Source organism: Mustela lutreola, chromosome 2, assembly GCF_030435805.1.
Source record: "Mustela lutreola isolate mMusLut2 chromosome 2, mMusLut2.pri, whole genome shotgun sequence".
NCBI classification, from domain to species: Eukaryota; Metazoa; Chordata; class Mammalia; order Carnivora; family Mustelidae; genus Mustela; species Mustela lutreola.
Window position 1 is genome coordinate 148,849,265 of NC_081291.1, and position 14,526 is coordinate 148,863,790.

The 14,526-nt window shown below is 40.2% G+C and overlaps 1 long non-coding RNA gene across 1 annotated transcript in view; it reads left to right on the top strand.

Moving 5' to 3' along the window:
• Positions 1-14,526, top strand: part of LOC131824997 (uncharacterized) — an 85,204-nt gene that overhangs the window by 53,865 nt on the left and 16,813 nt on the right. The window lies entirely within an intron of this gene.

Consider the following 14,526-nt stretch of genomic DNA (forward strand, 5'->3'; position numbering starts at 1 on the left):
TCTCTATTTTGTTCCTAGAAAACTTGATTTTGGAATTGCTAAAACATCTTCTGTGGCTTTAAAAAAAACCGGATTTATAATGAAAACCTCATCATTTGTCTGAAGGTGCAAAATGATATTGCCTGCAGATTTTGTCTTGGAAGTGAGAAAAAAATAAGAAATTGTGGTTGTGTGGATCACTACTTCAAAAGAAAAAAAATACATATATATGTTTGTGTGTATGCTTAGAAGAAGGTGTCTTGTAAAAAAAAGTCTTTAAGGAGAGGTGAGGGATATAAGAGAGGGGAATTGAACACCACAACATGTTTTTCCCTTTAGAAGACCATCTGCTGAAATTCTGAGCATGAGAACAAAGTAGGATTTGAAGGATCTGGAATAAATGAAGTGAAAGAATTGCTGAGAAATCTTTTGACTGAGCAATTTCCAGACAAGTGAAGGAAGTCATGTGACTTGCCCTTCTGGTCCAACAAAAGTATGCAGGATCTTGGAGGGCAAACTGTGTCGCGAGGCTTCTCTGACTGAAAGCATGTGATTCAAAGACCGTAATAACAGAGCCCGCAGCAAGGGGGAAGGCAGATTTCAGAGTGCAGGCATTCGGGAGCCAAGAGGGCAAACCTCAAGGCCCAGGGAAGTGAAGAGAATTACAAAGCTCAGTGCTCTGGGAATCCACGTGCTAAGGATTCACAGCGTGAATTTTAGAAATGAGATTGATGCTTGAAATCTTTTACTTTCTTAAAATATGGAAAAGACACCAGGAGGGGGGAAAAACTTTCCCAACAAAGGCACTAAGTGGTAATCCTTGGGCTCTTCAGCCATCTGTTTTGAAAGGTATGGCATTAATCTATCATGTCTTCTAAAGCTGCTGACTTGTTGGTTTTTTTTTTTTTTTTTTTTAATGTAAGAAATTATGAATCAACTGAATTAGCAAGCTTATCTACTGTTCTTATACTATCTCATTTAGGGTAACATTAATAACAGAAGATGCTCTACAATGCAAGAATTAAAGCAATAGGAAATATACATTTTTTAAAAACCTACCAAACCCTTCTTAGAGGAAAGCAGCAAGGATACAAGGGCCTGAGAAACTAGAGAAAAGGATAGAAGATCCACCCAGGGTTATTTTTAGCTGTTGTAATTTTTAAATTTTATGTGTTAAAAGTAAAGAAGAATTCCTCAGAATAGAAACTAAGATTCATCACTGAGAAAGAAAAATAATGGTATACACGTTTTCCAAGACTTACAGGATGTTTTAATCTACCTGCTAGATTTATGACCTACTGCAGTTCTCCATGCCTCACATTTTCAAAAATGGAAAAATCTGCAAATAATAAAGTGCTTTGTAAGTATTTTTTTTATGGTTAGAAACTGAGGTTTTAAGCACTGCGCTGGGCCTTAGGTTCTCGACCCACGTGGACACTATTGCTTGGGTCTCAGGGATGGGGCTGTGGTATCTGTTGCTTCCTTTTCTATCTTTAATTCAGATTGTCAGTAGCTTTTCATCCTGGCCTTTCAAAGAGGAGCCAGTCTCAAACCCTGCTTTTTGGCTCCTGATTTTTTCATGAGTGCTTTTGAAATGATGGACTCCACACACTTTCAGGAGTCCAGGAATGAAGGGCATTGGAACAGAAAGCACCTTTACCTCCTTTCCCTTTAATTAGGGAGAAGAAAGCAAACGGCCCGGTGGCCTCTGACCTGCAGGGCCTGGTGGGCAGCATCTGGCCTTCTAGAGAGGCCAAGAGGAGAAAGTGGTGGCGGCTGACCTGCCTCTCTTCCTTGAGCTGCCCTACATTGCCCGAAAGTTCTCCCAATCAGGCCAAAAGCCCCCGAGAGATGACTGCAACTAGCCAAACCAAACTAGCCTTAGGTCCGGTCTCCTCTGGTCGTGGCTTTGGGGACTGAACTGGAACGAGGATCATAGGTGAATGCTATAGTTGGGATTTGAGCCATTTCTTCAGGTATCTCTTGGTCAATAGCCTTTCTGAGAGTAGCCTGGCATGCCATTTCTTGCCATCCGTGGTTGCCAGGTGGCTCCTGGGGTCATTAGGCACTAGCAAGCCCTGTGCAGTTAAGTTCTTCCTGTCCTTGAAAAGGTCCAGGCACATTGCAGAGTAGTTTCAAGTTCCTCCATTGCAGAGCTTCCTGTGAACTTCAAAATTATTTGGGAACCAGTTTGAAGGGTTTAGACATTTTTAGTAAAGATATCTCCCTCCAATTTCCTTTTCACCGGTACTTCATTTAGCCCCAATTGTTTCTCTTCTGGATATATGGAGACTGCTCTTAATTAGTCTTAATGCCTTAGAGCTGTCCTCTTTCCCACCACCTGAACATCTTCCCACATTGACTGTCACCCAGCCCTCCACTGCCTACCTTGCATTCTCTGATGGGCATTGAGGCCCACCAGAGTCCGGCTGTCTCTGTCCAGCCCCTCCCTTCATGAACCCTACCCCCTTCATTCTCCTTACCCCACCAGGCAGGGCTCCATACTCTTTCCACCTGGGCCAGCCTTTTGACATTCTGATTTGCTAGCACCTACTGCAGACTCACTTTGAGATGTCAGGCCCAGTGTCACCTTCTGTGGGAAGACTTCTCTGATCCTCTCACACTGGGTCAAATATCCCTCTGCTGGGCCCCTACCATTCTTTGCTTCTGCCCACAATGAACTTAACTGTGCACATGTCCATCACCCTCACCAGAGTCTGAGCTTCTACAGCCCAGGAGTTGTGTCTTCCCCCATCCAGTCCTCAGACACTGGTCCGGTCCAGGGCTTGACATGTGCAAGAGCTCAATACATGTTTGGGGAATGAATAAAGGGTTTCATTGACCCCAACAACCAGAGAGAAGGAGCTGCCTGTCACTGGAAGAAGATCTGGCGGCTTCTTCCATTCTCCTTGCCTCACTGGGGCTAAGAGAGTGCCAAGATTCCCCAGTCTCCTCTTGGCAGCCAGGAGGAGGGTGAGGAGAGGGGCCTTTATTCCTCCTCCAGATGGCTGGAGCTGGGATGGAGCCCAGCAGCTGTGTTTGGGTGGAAGGCAAGAGGGCAGATGGCCTGGTGTCTGTTTGCAGACAGCCTGAGAGGCAGCAGCCCTGGTACAAGACATTCTCCGAGGTAGACTCACTAGGACAGCGGTAAAGTGGAGCACACGCCAGGGCGGGCCACTGTGTTAGCATTCACCGCTCAAACACTGACCAGCCTGATTACAAAACAACATAAAGAGAATCCTTTGTGCATAAGACCCTTGTGTTTCTTCTGGTCTTAGCTTTTAATGTTGCCATCTAAACAAAGCCTTTCCTATATGAAAACTCTCTTAATTACTATCATTTAAAAATTGGTTTAACACAAGCAAGCCTCATTAGATTTCAATTTCGTTGTCTGCAAATTTTGGCAGCCATTGAATTAGTCACCCAACCAATCCTGGTGGTAGGGAGGAGTAAGTAGAAGAGGGATTCTTCATTGCTGAAAGATTTTTAGAACCAGAACATAATACAAGGCATAGAAATTTGTACCAGGGCACTAGTCTCATGCTTGCATACTTAGATCAAAATAAGCTTATTGATCTCTTCATATCGTCAAGAAATTCTTCCACTAAAAAAAAAAAAAAAAAAAAAAAAAAAAAAGCCAAGATCCTGAAGGACCAGGGTAAGAGCTGAGGGAGGTGCTGTCACCATCTGCCTGATTGTTCCTCCTCTCTTGATCCAAAGTCGGTGAGCCTAAAAAGCGAGGCACTTGTGTCCTGGGGTTGTATGCATGGCTTCCCTAAAATGCCAGTTTGTAATGGACATGCATGCAAGACAGCCCCCTTCCAAGTCTTCAATTTTTCGAGCCTCCATTGTGATCATCTTTCCCTAATTAAATATTGAAGCCATGACCTTAAATCACTTTTGAGTTTCTTCATGTAGTGAAACCAAGCATTTGAAAAATGGCATGTCATGGTGCTGTCACATAGCACAGGTATAAAACACCCACCCCCTAAAAATAATTTTTAACAACAATAAGGAATCTGATTCTACCCAGAATCCCTTAGGGACATCCTGGCGATGGAAGTGCAGTTGCCTTCTTTCTTCTCATCCTCCTGCCTCCCACCCCTAGAATACACAACTTTATGGACTATGTGGAGGAAGTACTCCAAATCAGGACCATTCAAATACCCACCATTCTTTAAGGCACCTGTAACAAAACAGCTGTGGTCAGAGGGACTCCCAACTTTCTTTCTTGTGCCTGATGCTTTAGTGTCCTCTCACCAAGGGTTCTTGGCTGCCAGATTGGCATTTGCCTGAGCTGTCCAGTATGGTAGCCGCTAGATACATGCAGCAAGATAAAAATTCAAAGTGAAATTAAATGAGATACTTAGTCCCTCACTCACACTAACCGCATTTCCAGTGCTCTGTAGGCACATGTTGCTAGTGCCTAACATATTAGCACAGATGAAGAGCATTTCCACCAGCACAGAAAGTTCTATTGGGGAGCACTGCTTCAGACGATTTAACTAGGCAATTTACTTTGGCATCAATTCATGCTTGCTTGATTTCATGGCTGAATTGATCCACTGTTCGAACTTATTAATCGGTTCAGTTGGGCTAACTGTGCCCTGAGGCAGCTGTTGAGGAGGTGACAGAAGTGATTTGTTCCATAAAATGGCAATAGTAAAAGTGAAATTATGAACAATAGTAACAGCTGACATCTATTGAGCACTTATGATCCAGACACTGTGCTAAGCACTTCATCTGTGTTACTTCATAATCTTCACAAAGCTATTATTATCTTAGTGAGAAAGGAAGTTAATTGCAGAGGTAGAGTCTTTAGCATTCATCTAATCTGACACCCCAGATGACACAGCTCAGACTCTGGATTCAGATGGTCTGGGTTCAACTGAGTGATCCCTGGGTGTGTGTATCTCAGTTTCCCCATTTGGAAAATAGAGGAAATAGTAGGATCTAGCTTATGCATTATTATGGAAATTCAACATGAATGGTTCATGTAAAGTACTAAGGACCCTGTAGGTGTTAATTACTTTGATTATTTATCATAGGTGAGAAAAATCCAGGGAGGTTAAGGACATGCCCAAGGTCACACAGCGGATGCTAGCCTAGCACTCTTTCCATTATATCAATGAACTCCTCTTGCCTATGAGTCACATTGTGCCCTCTCTTCCACCTCCCACATGCTTTCAACTAGCTTGCTCCCTTTTATCATAACCACTTGGCAGCCAGCTGCTAGTATCATGAGTCGCATCAGCACTGTTCCATTGGCAAAATGTGCAATGACTGTCCCTTGGAAGCAGCCAGTTTCCATGGCTCTCTGGCTTGTTGATATTTGGAGTATAGCCTAGATCATTTCCAAGGTCCCTGTCATTCCCAATGTTCTCAGAGGATTTAAGCTAAGAAAGCAAAGGCAGTTTTTCCTCTTAGGTAAAAGAGAATAAATCTTTTAACTCTGTTGTCTGGACTAAAGATAAGGCTCCTTAAGATTTTCTACAGTAGGATCATATCTGAGGAAGGAGAAAAGAGAAAGAAAAAAAAAGTAGTTCACTAGAGTGTCCCTATCCAGGTGACCACCTACAAGGTACAATTTATTGATGACATAAACCTTTCTGCCTCAGTTGACTGCTTGTTGGTATGTCAGAGTGGCCCCCAGTCCCAAGTCCTGCCAGAGTTACTCTCTTTGGTTTATTTCTTGTGCTGATCCAAGGTGCTCACATTAGAGTCCTTTTCCTAAGAGGACATCAACTCACTGAGTGTCCATGTGTTTGGATGTGTCCACTCTTACCTGGAAATTTCCGGACTGAAAAAGAAAATTCTCTTACACATCAGCACCAAGAATGGCCAGGCGACTAAAACAGCTGATTGATTTTTTATCTTACATACAGAACATGTGAGTCACAGTATTTTACCCTTCTCATTGGCCGCTAGGAAGCTCAGAACCAAATTTACAACCTATTTCTAGCAAGACATTCTTCAATATGGTATAGATTTTGCACATAAACCCTACTCATGGGGGCTTTTTCATATTTTGTTACACTTATTTCAGTTCTTCAATTCTTTTTAGCACAATGTAAAATATAGGATATAAGTAATAAAGATGATCTCTGATATCATTTCAGGACCTTGAAAAATCCCTGGGCATCCCAGTCTATTGAGTTTTCTCCAAAAGGCTTAGTTCTTCTCATTTCTTAATTGGAGGGAAATTATAAATTGTAGACACCTTTAATTCTGTTCTCTGTAGTGTGATGCCATTTGGAGTGTTGCTCAGAGCTTGTGCTATAGAAGAGAGGTAAAATAAAGAGAAAGCACTGGTTAATCTAAAAAAGTAATTAGAAAAAGGAGGACCCCAAATATAAAAGGAAAGAATTGGAATTGAGGGGGTTGGTGTAGGGATACTGGAGAAAAATCTGCACGCATAATTGTTTTTCCTCAATCCAGTCTCAGGTACCAGCCAGCTCCATCTGGCACAGGTACCCAGGCAGGCTTTCTGCAATGCAGTTTTAGAATCTATTTTAAGTGTCCTATAGCAGCAATTCCCAAACTATAAAGCACGTACAGATCACTGTAATTCTTATTAAAATGATTCTGATTCAGTAGGTCTGGGGTGGGGCATGAGAGTCTGTAATTTTAACAAGTTCCTAGGAGATGTAAATGCTGTTGGTCTAAGGTCCACACTTTGAACAGCAATGAACAGCAAAGATACGCAGAATATTTACAGCAGCAATTGGCGATTAAAAAAACCTTTGGATTCAAAATCTTCCTGGTTGATGTCGTCTCTTAAAGTCTTGCTGGTGTGGATATCTGAGGCTTACATCAAATTCCTTTCCAAACACTTGCATAGACCTCAGAATGCTTCTGGAGAACACACTTGCCCAGGCTACCCCACTTGGTAGGCTGCCTCCTACAAGGCAAGGTAACTCTTTAGTGGGTTAGCATTTACATCTGCTTCTTGCTATCTCTTGTAATTGCTAAGTTAGCTGGTGAGGGCTATCCTTTGGAGGGGGAGGAATGGGAAAGCCTTGTACCCAGAATGTATAAAGAACTCTTACAGCTCAATAATAAAATTAAAAGATGCTCAACACTAGTAATTATTAGGGAAACACAAATAAAAACCACAGTGAGACACTTCTTCATTCCAGTAGAATGGCTATATAATAATTTAAAAAAAAAATCAGGTGTTGGCAAGAATGTGAAGAAGTTGTAGCTCTCTACATTGGTAATGATAATGTAAAATGATGTAGCCACTTTGTAAAACAGTCTGTCAGTTCCTCAAAATTTTAAACATCAGGTTTACCACACAACCCAGCAATTCTACAACTAGGTATATACTAAAGAGAAATGAAAGCATATGTCCACAAATAAGCCTGTACAAATGTTCATAGCTGCATTATTCATAATAGCCAAAACGTGGAAACAACCCAAATGTCCATCAACCGATGAATGGTTAGAAAATGTGGAATAGTCACACAAGGGAATTGTCTTAGTTCATTCAGGTGACTGTCACAAAATACCATAGAATTGGTGGCTTAAACAGTAAACGTTTGTTTCCCACAGTTTTGGAGGCTAAGAAGTCCAAGATCGAGGCATTGGTGGATTTGAGTATCTGGGGAGAGCTCACTTCATGATTCACAGACAACTAACTTCTCACTGTCCTCACATGGCAGAAGGGGCAAGGAAGTTCTCTGAGGTTCTTTTATGAGGGCACTAATTCCACTTATGAGGACTTTATCCTCATTACCTAATTACGTGAAGTCTCCATCTTTTAACACCATCATAATGAGGGTTAGGGTTTCAACATATGAATTTGGGGGAGGAGTATAAATATTCAGTCCATTGCAGGAATATTATTTAGCAATGAAAATGAAAACACTGATAACATGCCACAATATGGATAAACCTTGAAAATATTATGCTAACTGAAAGCCAGTCACAAAAGGTTACTCGTTGTATGATCCCATTTATATGAAATACCCAAAACAGGCAAATCAATAGACAGAAAATAGATTAATGGTTGCCAAGAGCTAGGAAGAGGGATAGTGGGGAGTGACTGCTACTGGGTATAGTGTTCCTTTTTGGGATGATGGGAATGTTCTAAAATTAGATTGCACAACTCTGAAAATAAAAACTACTGAATTTTACATGTTAAATGGGTGGGTTTCACAGTGTGTGAATTGTGTATTAATAAAGTTGATAATAATTTTGTAGGGACAGAGAAGTGGGGAGCATGTCTTAAGAAAACCCTTCATGCAGGAGGTAGCACTCTGCCTCCATAGAGGTTTGTGCTTCTTTTCCCCCTCTTGGAGAACCCTACCCTTCACTATGTGCTGTCTCAGTTTTGGTAATATATCTACATTTAAAGCAATCTCATCCCAACTTAGTCTTCAAGTATCCTTTCTGTATGTTTGCTACAGCTGATTACCTCCTGTGTTATGGTTTACTTATTTTTTTGAAACAGATTGGTTTTTACCTAAATATATATTTTTTCAGAAGAAACCTTATATCATTACCATAAATGGAAAATCAGTATTATTTACCATAAACTGAAAGTAACTTCAAAATAAGTGCCATGAAAACCAAATAATTTTATTAACTTCTATCTTGATACTGGTGCTTAACAAAATCTCTGAACCTGGGCCTGCTTTCTCATGTGTTTTGTTTTATTTATTTTTTAAGATTTTATTTATTTATTAGAGAAAACAAGCAGGGGGAGCAGCAGGAAGAGGGAGAAGCAGGCTCCCCACTGAACAAGGAGCGCGAGATCATCCCAGGACCCTGAGATCATGACCTGAGCCAAAGGCAGATACTTAACTGACTGAGCCACCCAGGCACCCTGGGCCTGTTTTTATTAAAGAGTTGTCAAAACTTTCAAGTGGAAAAACTTTCTTCCTGATTTAACCAGGATTGAAGAGTAATTTCAAAGGGAATACATTTCTCAGCATGTGATTCAGCATTCTATAATACCAAGTCCTAGCGCTATTTTGTGTACCACCATGACATACATTCCACACTGGGGATAGAGTTTAGCAGTGTACAATGTACTGTCTTGGCAATTTCTTCTGTGATCCTCCAAATCCTACTTTTCTTTGGAATGGAGTCCTGGTCTTTCCAATTACCAGAGTGCCTTTCCTTACAATCACCCATCATGCACCAAACCTAGCTAAGTCAGGATGGAATCGGGTCATAGGGTCACCCTCATGTTCCACCCTAAGAACATCCTCTTGTGCTTGTTATTCTTTGTTTCCTCACCCCCTCATTCCCCACCCCTTCTTTGACCTATTCTCTGTCCTGGGGATTACCTGCTAAAGACTGGATTGGATTCAGCTACAAAGCAGCAGCAGCAGAAGATGGATGCCCAAGAGAAGAGTGGCCAGGATATTTGTCATTCCACTCGCTTCCTGCTTGATGAAGTGGTTCTGGAGTCTCGTCACCCCTACATAACTGCACACCCCTAAGAAGGCCCTATCCCCATGGTTCTAACTATTACTAGCTTCTATGAACTATTTCCTCACATTACTCTATCAGATCTAGAGGTGATAATGACATCCTATTGATGATGAGTCAGCAGTGATTTAGCATTCCTTGTTTGAGCCCTCTGTCCTAGTGACACTTCCATAATAATTTCTTATTAAAATACCGTTGTATGAATGAGTTGGAGAAATTTTTGTTTCTTGCCAGATTCTAAGTGATACAGATAGAATCTTACTTTCCACTGTGTATGCATTTATATGTGTGTTTTCATGTGCTTGCATCACCTAGTCAAAATATAAAAATAATAAATCAAAGAAATAACAATATGACACATCAAAATTTGTGGAACACAGCCAAAGCAGTGCCTGGAGGGAAAATTTTAACTTTAAAAGGAAAAAGTTGACAATTAATGATCTGAGCTTCTTTTGTAAGAAAGTAGGCAAAGAAAAACAAATGAAGCAAAAAAAAAAAAGGACAAGAGCAGAAATTAATGAAACAGAAACTAAAAATGTATTCTTTGAAGTGATCAGTAAAATTGATAAACCCCTAGCATGGGATCAAGAAGCAAATACATAAGTTAGCAATATCAGGAATAAAAAAGATGACATAACTATAGATCCTAAATATTTAAAAAATTTAAAAGGGTAATATACCTATGTAACTTTATGCTAAAAATGTAATATTATAGTTGAAATTGACAAATTTAATATTATAGTTGAAATTGAAACATAAATTACTTAAACTGATACAAAAGAAATAGGAAAAATAAGTTGTCCTACATTGATTAAAGGAATTGAATCTATAATTAAAAATCTCCCTTCTCCTCCACAAATCCCTACAAGCCCAACCCAGATGGCTTTGTTGATTATTTTTTTTCTGAACATTCAAGGAAGAATTAATATACTTTTAGAGGAGAAAGAAGAAATAATTCCAAACTAGTTTTATAAGACCAGCATAACCCTGATACCAAAAACTGCTAGGGATATTGTAAGAAAGGAATGTTATAGGCCATTATGTTTTAAGATTACAAATACTAAAATCCTGAACAAAATAATATTAATAAATTGAATCCAGTGATAAATAGACATACATATGACCAAGTAGTTGCAAGAATAATTTAATACTCAGAAATCAATGTAATTCACCAAATAAACTAAAAAGGAGAATCATAGATCACCTCAAAACACACACAGCATTTGACAAAATTCAATAATCATTCTTGATATAATCTCCTAGCAACCTAGGATTAGAAGGGAGCTTCCTTAATTTATAAAGATATTTATAGAATACTTTGTTATTGTGAAATAGCAAGGTATTATGAAATAAATGTGATATTGACCTGAAGATAGGCAAATAAGTTGAAAATAAGTTTAAAATAAACTACAGAATCCAGAAATATACCCAAATATATACAATTCCTTGATGTGCAAATTAACACAATGGCAAATGGATCATCTTTTTTTAAAAGATTTTATTTTTAAGTAATCTCTATACTCAAAGTGGCGCTCTAACTGAAAACCCCATGTTCAAGAGTCACACACTCCACCAACTTGAGCCAGTCAAGCACCCTTTTAATAGTGGTGTTACAGCAATTGTATATCCATGTATAAAAAAATAAACATTGTCTCTTACCTGACATCAAACACAAATTATTAATCTAAGATTGATAATAGACCTATATGTGAAGGGTGAAACAATAAAGCTTCTAGAAGAAATGTAAAATATTTTCATGAACTTGGACTAAGGGGAAAGATTTACTAAATAAGACACAGAAATTGCTAACATAAGAAACTGATAAATCTGGCATAGTTAAAATTAAGAACTTCTGCCTGCCAAAAGTCAGACACTTGTAGGGGAGAGAAAAGATAAGCTATAGCCTAGGAGAAAATATCTGAAATGTACATATCCAACAAAAGACTTGTATCTAAATGTATAAAAGATTTGTATAAATCAATAAGAAAAACACAAACAGCCAAATACAAAATGGGCAAAAGACTTGAACAGACACTTCACAAAGGAGGATATGCAAATAGCTAATAAGCATATGAAAAGGTGCTCAACAACATTACTCCTCAGAGAAATGCAAATTAAAACACAATGATGTAACCCATTCCATCCAACAGAGTGACTGAATTAGAAGTCTGATGATACAAATCATTATTAATTAGGATGTCAAGCAACTGGAATTCTAATACATTGCTGGTGAGAGTAGGGATTTGTACAACTCCTAAAAAGCCATTTGGCATTAGACATTAAAGGTAAACACACAACTGTCTTATGACTCAACAATCCCATTCTAGGTATATCCCAAGAGGAGTGAAGCCTATGCTACCAACTGACATGTGCCAGAATGTTCTTAGCAGCTTCTTTAATGATAACCAAAATTGGCAACAACCCAAATATCCATCAGTAAGAGAATGGGTCAATAAGTCATGGCCTATTCATTCAATGGAGTCCTATGCAATAAGTTTTTAAAATACACAAAACCACATAAGTGAATCTCACAAATATTAAGCTGAGCAAGAGAACCCAGACACAAGAAAGTACAGTATACAATTCCGTTTATGTAAATGTCAAGAAGAGGAAAATGCTGTACTTCATTTTATAGCAACTAATCCCAAATGCACACAAAAGGTGCACTTGTATAGTACAGGAAAATATAATAATGTCCACTCTTTAAATAAAAAGACATGATCAAAGGAATCAATTAATTGACTGTATGCGAGCAGGGTCTTATAATCTAATCACCACCTAACAGGGAGACTGAGTAGGAGCGTGATATACTTAGACATTCATAAAAAAGCCAAAAACAGCCCTTGCCAAACATTACATATCAGACCCCTGTGGTGGAATAATATTTTAAGATATTAACCACAGGGGCCCCACCCAGCCCCAGGATTTTCCCATGGCCCTTCCTCCCACTCAAGCTCAATGCACTTTGCCTCCGGGCAGGAATGACATAGGGAGAGGAAAAGAAGCCTTTGTACTTCCAAAAGCCTAACCCACAGCAGGGACCAGAAAGAGCACAGGGCATAGGACAAAAGATTCCAGAAGAATAAATAATGACTCAGAGCCAGTTTTTCCCACCCTCCAAACTAGCTTTCCCAAATCCCCTGGGTTGCCAGGAGAAGAGGACTAGAAGGGAGTATAAAAAGCTGGGTCCCTGAAGAGGTGATCTGTGCCTGTCTTCCCTGGGGTCTGTTGTTGGGGGAATGCTGGAAACCCCATACAGATCTGAGGGATCCAAGTGCAGAAGGTGTGTATTCTTATTGCCCAAGTGGAATCCAAGTGGTGATAAGCCTCCCCCGTTTATCCAGCACTGGGCAGGAAGCAGGAGCAATGAAAGAAAATGGTTAGGTGGGGTGTCTGGGTTGATGAACCTGCAAGAGCCCCATAGAATTGCTCATGCTCCCAAACAGAAAAGGAAGATGCACTAAAAAGTGGGCCCAAGAGTGGACTGAGAGAAGCAAAAAGAGCCACACTTCGAGAGCCCCAGAGGTCAGAAATGGGGATGAGATAAACATACACGTGTGGACCAAGGGGAGGGAATACACATCTAAGCAGATGTCAGCCTAGTAGCTGTCCCTTCCCAGTGCCGTGACACAGTATTAGCCTCCTGGAACTTAGACCCAGTCTCACAGAGAAGGAGGAACTCTGAACGAATGTTAAGTTTCTAGCAGCAGGTAGGATGAAAGCTGAAGTATGAGTACAGTTAAAAAATAACAAAGAAAATTCTGCTTCTTGCATGGGTGGGTATATGGCCTGGGGTTTGTTGCCCACGTTATGATTTCCTACAGTGCAGGCTGTTAGTCTGTGGTGTATTCTAGTCTGTGGTGTATTCTACCTACCTGTTTCTTGGCCTCTCCTAAGCTGCACAACAAGACTTGTCTGGAGACTCTGGGTTTCCCTGCACAAATTCCCATGACCACTGCCAGTTCTAGGCACCGAGAAGCCTAGCAGTAGAATGGGCAAGGTGGCCTCACTCATTTGCGGGATATATGGCAACAAAAAAGCACCAATATATGAGAATTCTCAGCCTTCCTCTCCCAAGTTCATTGCAGTGGGTTCTGCCTTAACCCGTCCAGCTTTAATCATTCTAGTGCCTGCTGGGAGAGATCTGCCTTTGCCAGAGAGGTTCTTCAGGAGGCTTGTCTGTGGAACTGAAAGGCAAAAGGGAAAGGTGGAAGAATGTGAGAATCTCATTAGCATCCTGGGAAAGGAGTTTGCTGAGTAGTGGGGAAGTTTGCAAGGTGTGAAGCAAGTGGATGGAGAAGAAAAGGTAGCTTACAAATTATGTTTGTAATTTGCCCTAGACTAGTAAATTATGTTTACAAATTTGCCCTAGACTAGTATTGCTTTGCTTTGTGCTTGAGTAGTAAATTTGTCAGATATTTTGAAATTACTTTTAGATGGCTCAGACTGTACCACTTTTAGCTACAGTTTCAATAGAATCACCGTGACCTAGCCGCCACAATTCTCAATAATAACTCTTTTGAGTGGCAAGTTTCATTGCTCTTACTAGTAAGCAACAGCAAGCTACACATTCTCATGGATTTAAGCTTAAATGTCATTTATTTAAAAGTTTTTGGGTAACTCACAGAAACTGAAAGGCAGTAGAGAACTGGGCTTGGATCTATATATCTAGAATGATTCTGAAACCTTAACATGAGTCTTACAAGCTTTATCATATAGCTCATCTCAGTTTTCCTTTCCTTCACTAACTTTGTTTCCAAGGTGTGGCTGAGAGTCAAGTCCAGGTCATGCACCTGGGATCTTGGAAGGTGTATAATTGTCTTTATCAGCTTCATGGAGGGTGGTGGTGGACTCTCTCTGATACCTTAACCCGGAAAGAGGAGGAATGTTTCCAGAATTCTCCATTAGAGGGAGTCATTGGCTGAAAACCAGAAAGATGGGACTTGTCTACCACTGAGGTCAGCTACCTCAAAAGCCCTGCCTTTGGGCATCAGATTTCCTCTTTAGTACTTGTTAAAAAATGCAGATTCCATGTTCCTTCCTCTGAGCTACTGAATCTGAGTCTATGAGAATTGGGTCCTGGAACTGTAATTGTTTTTAACCAGC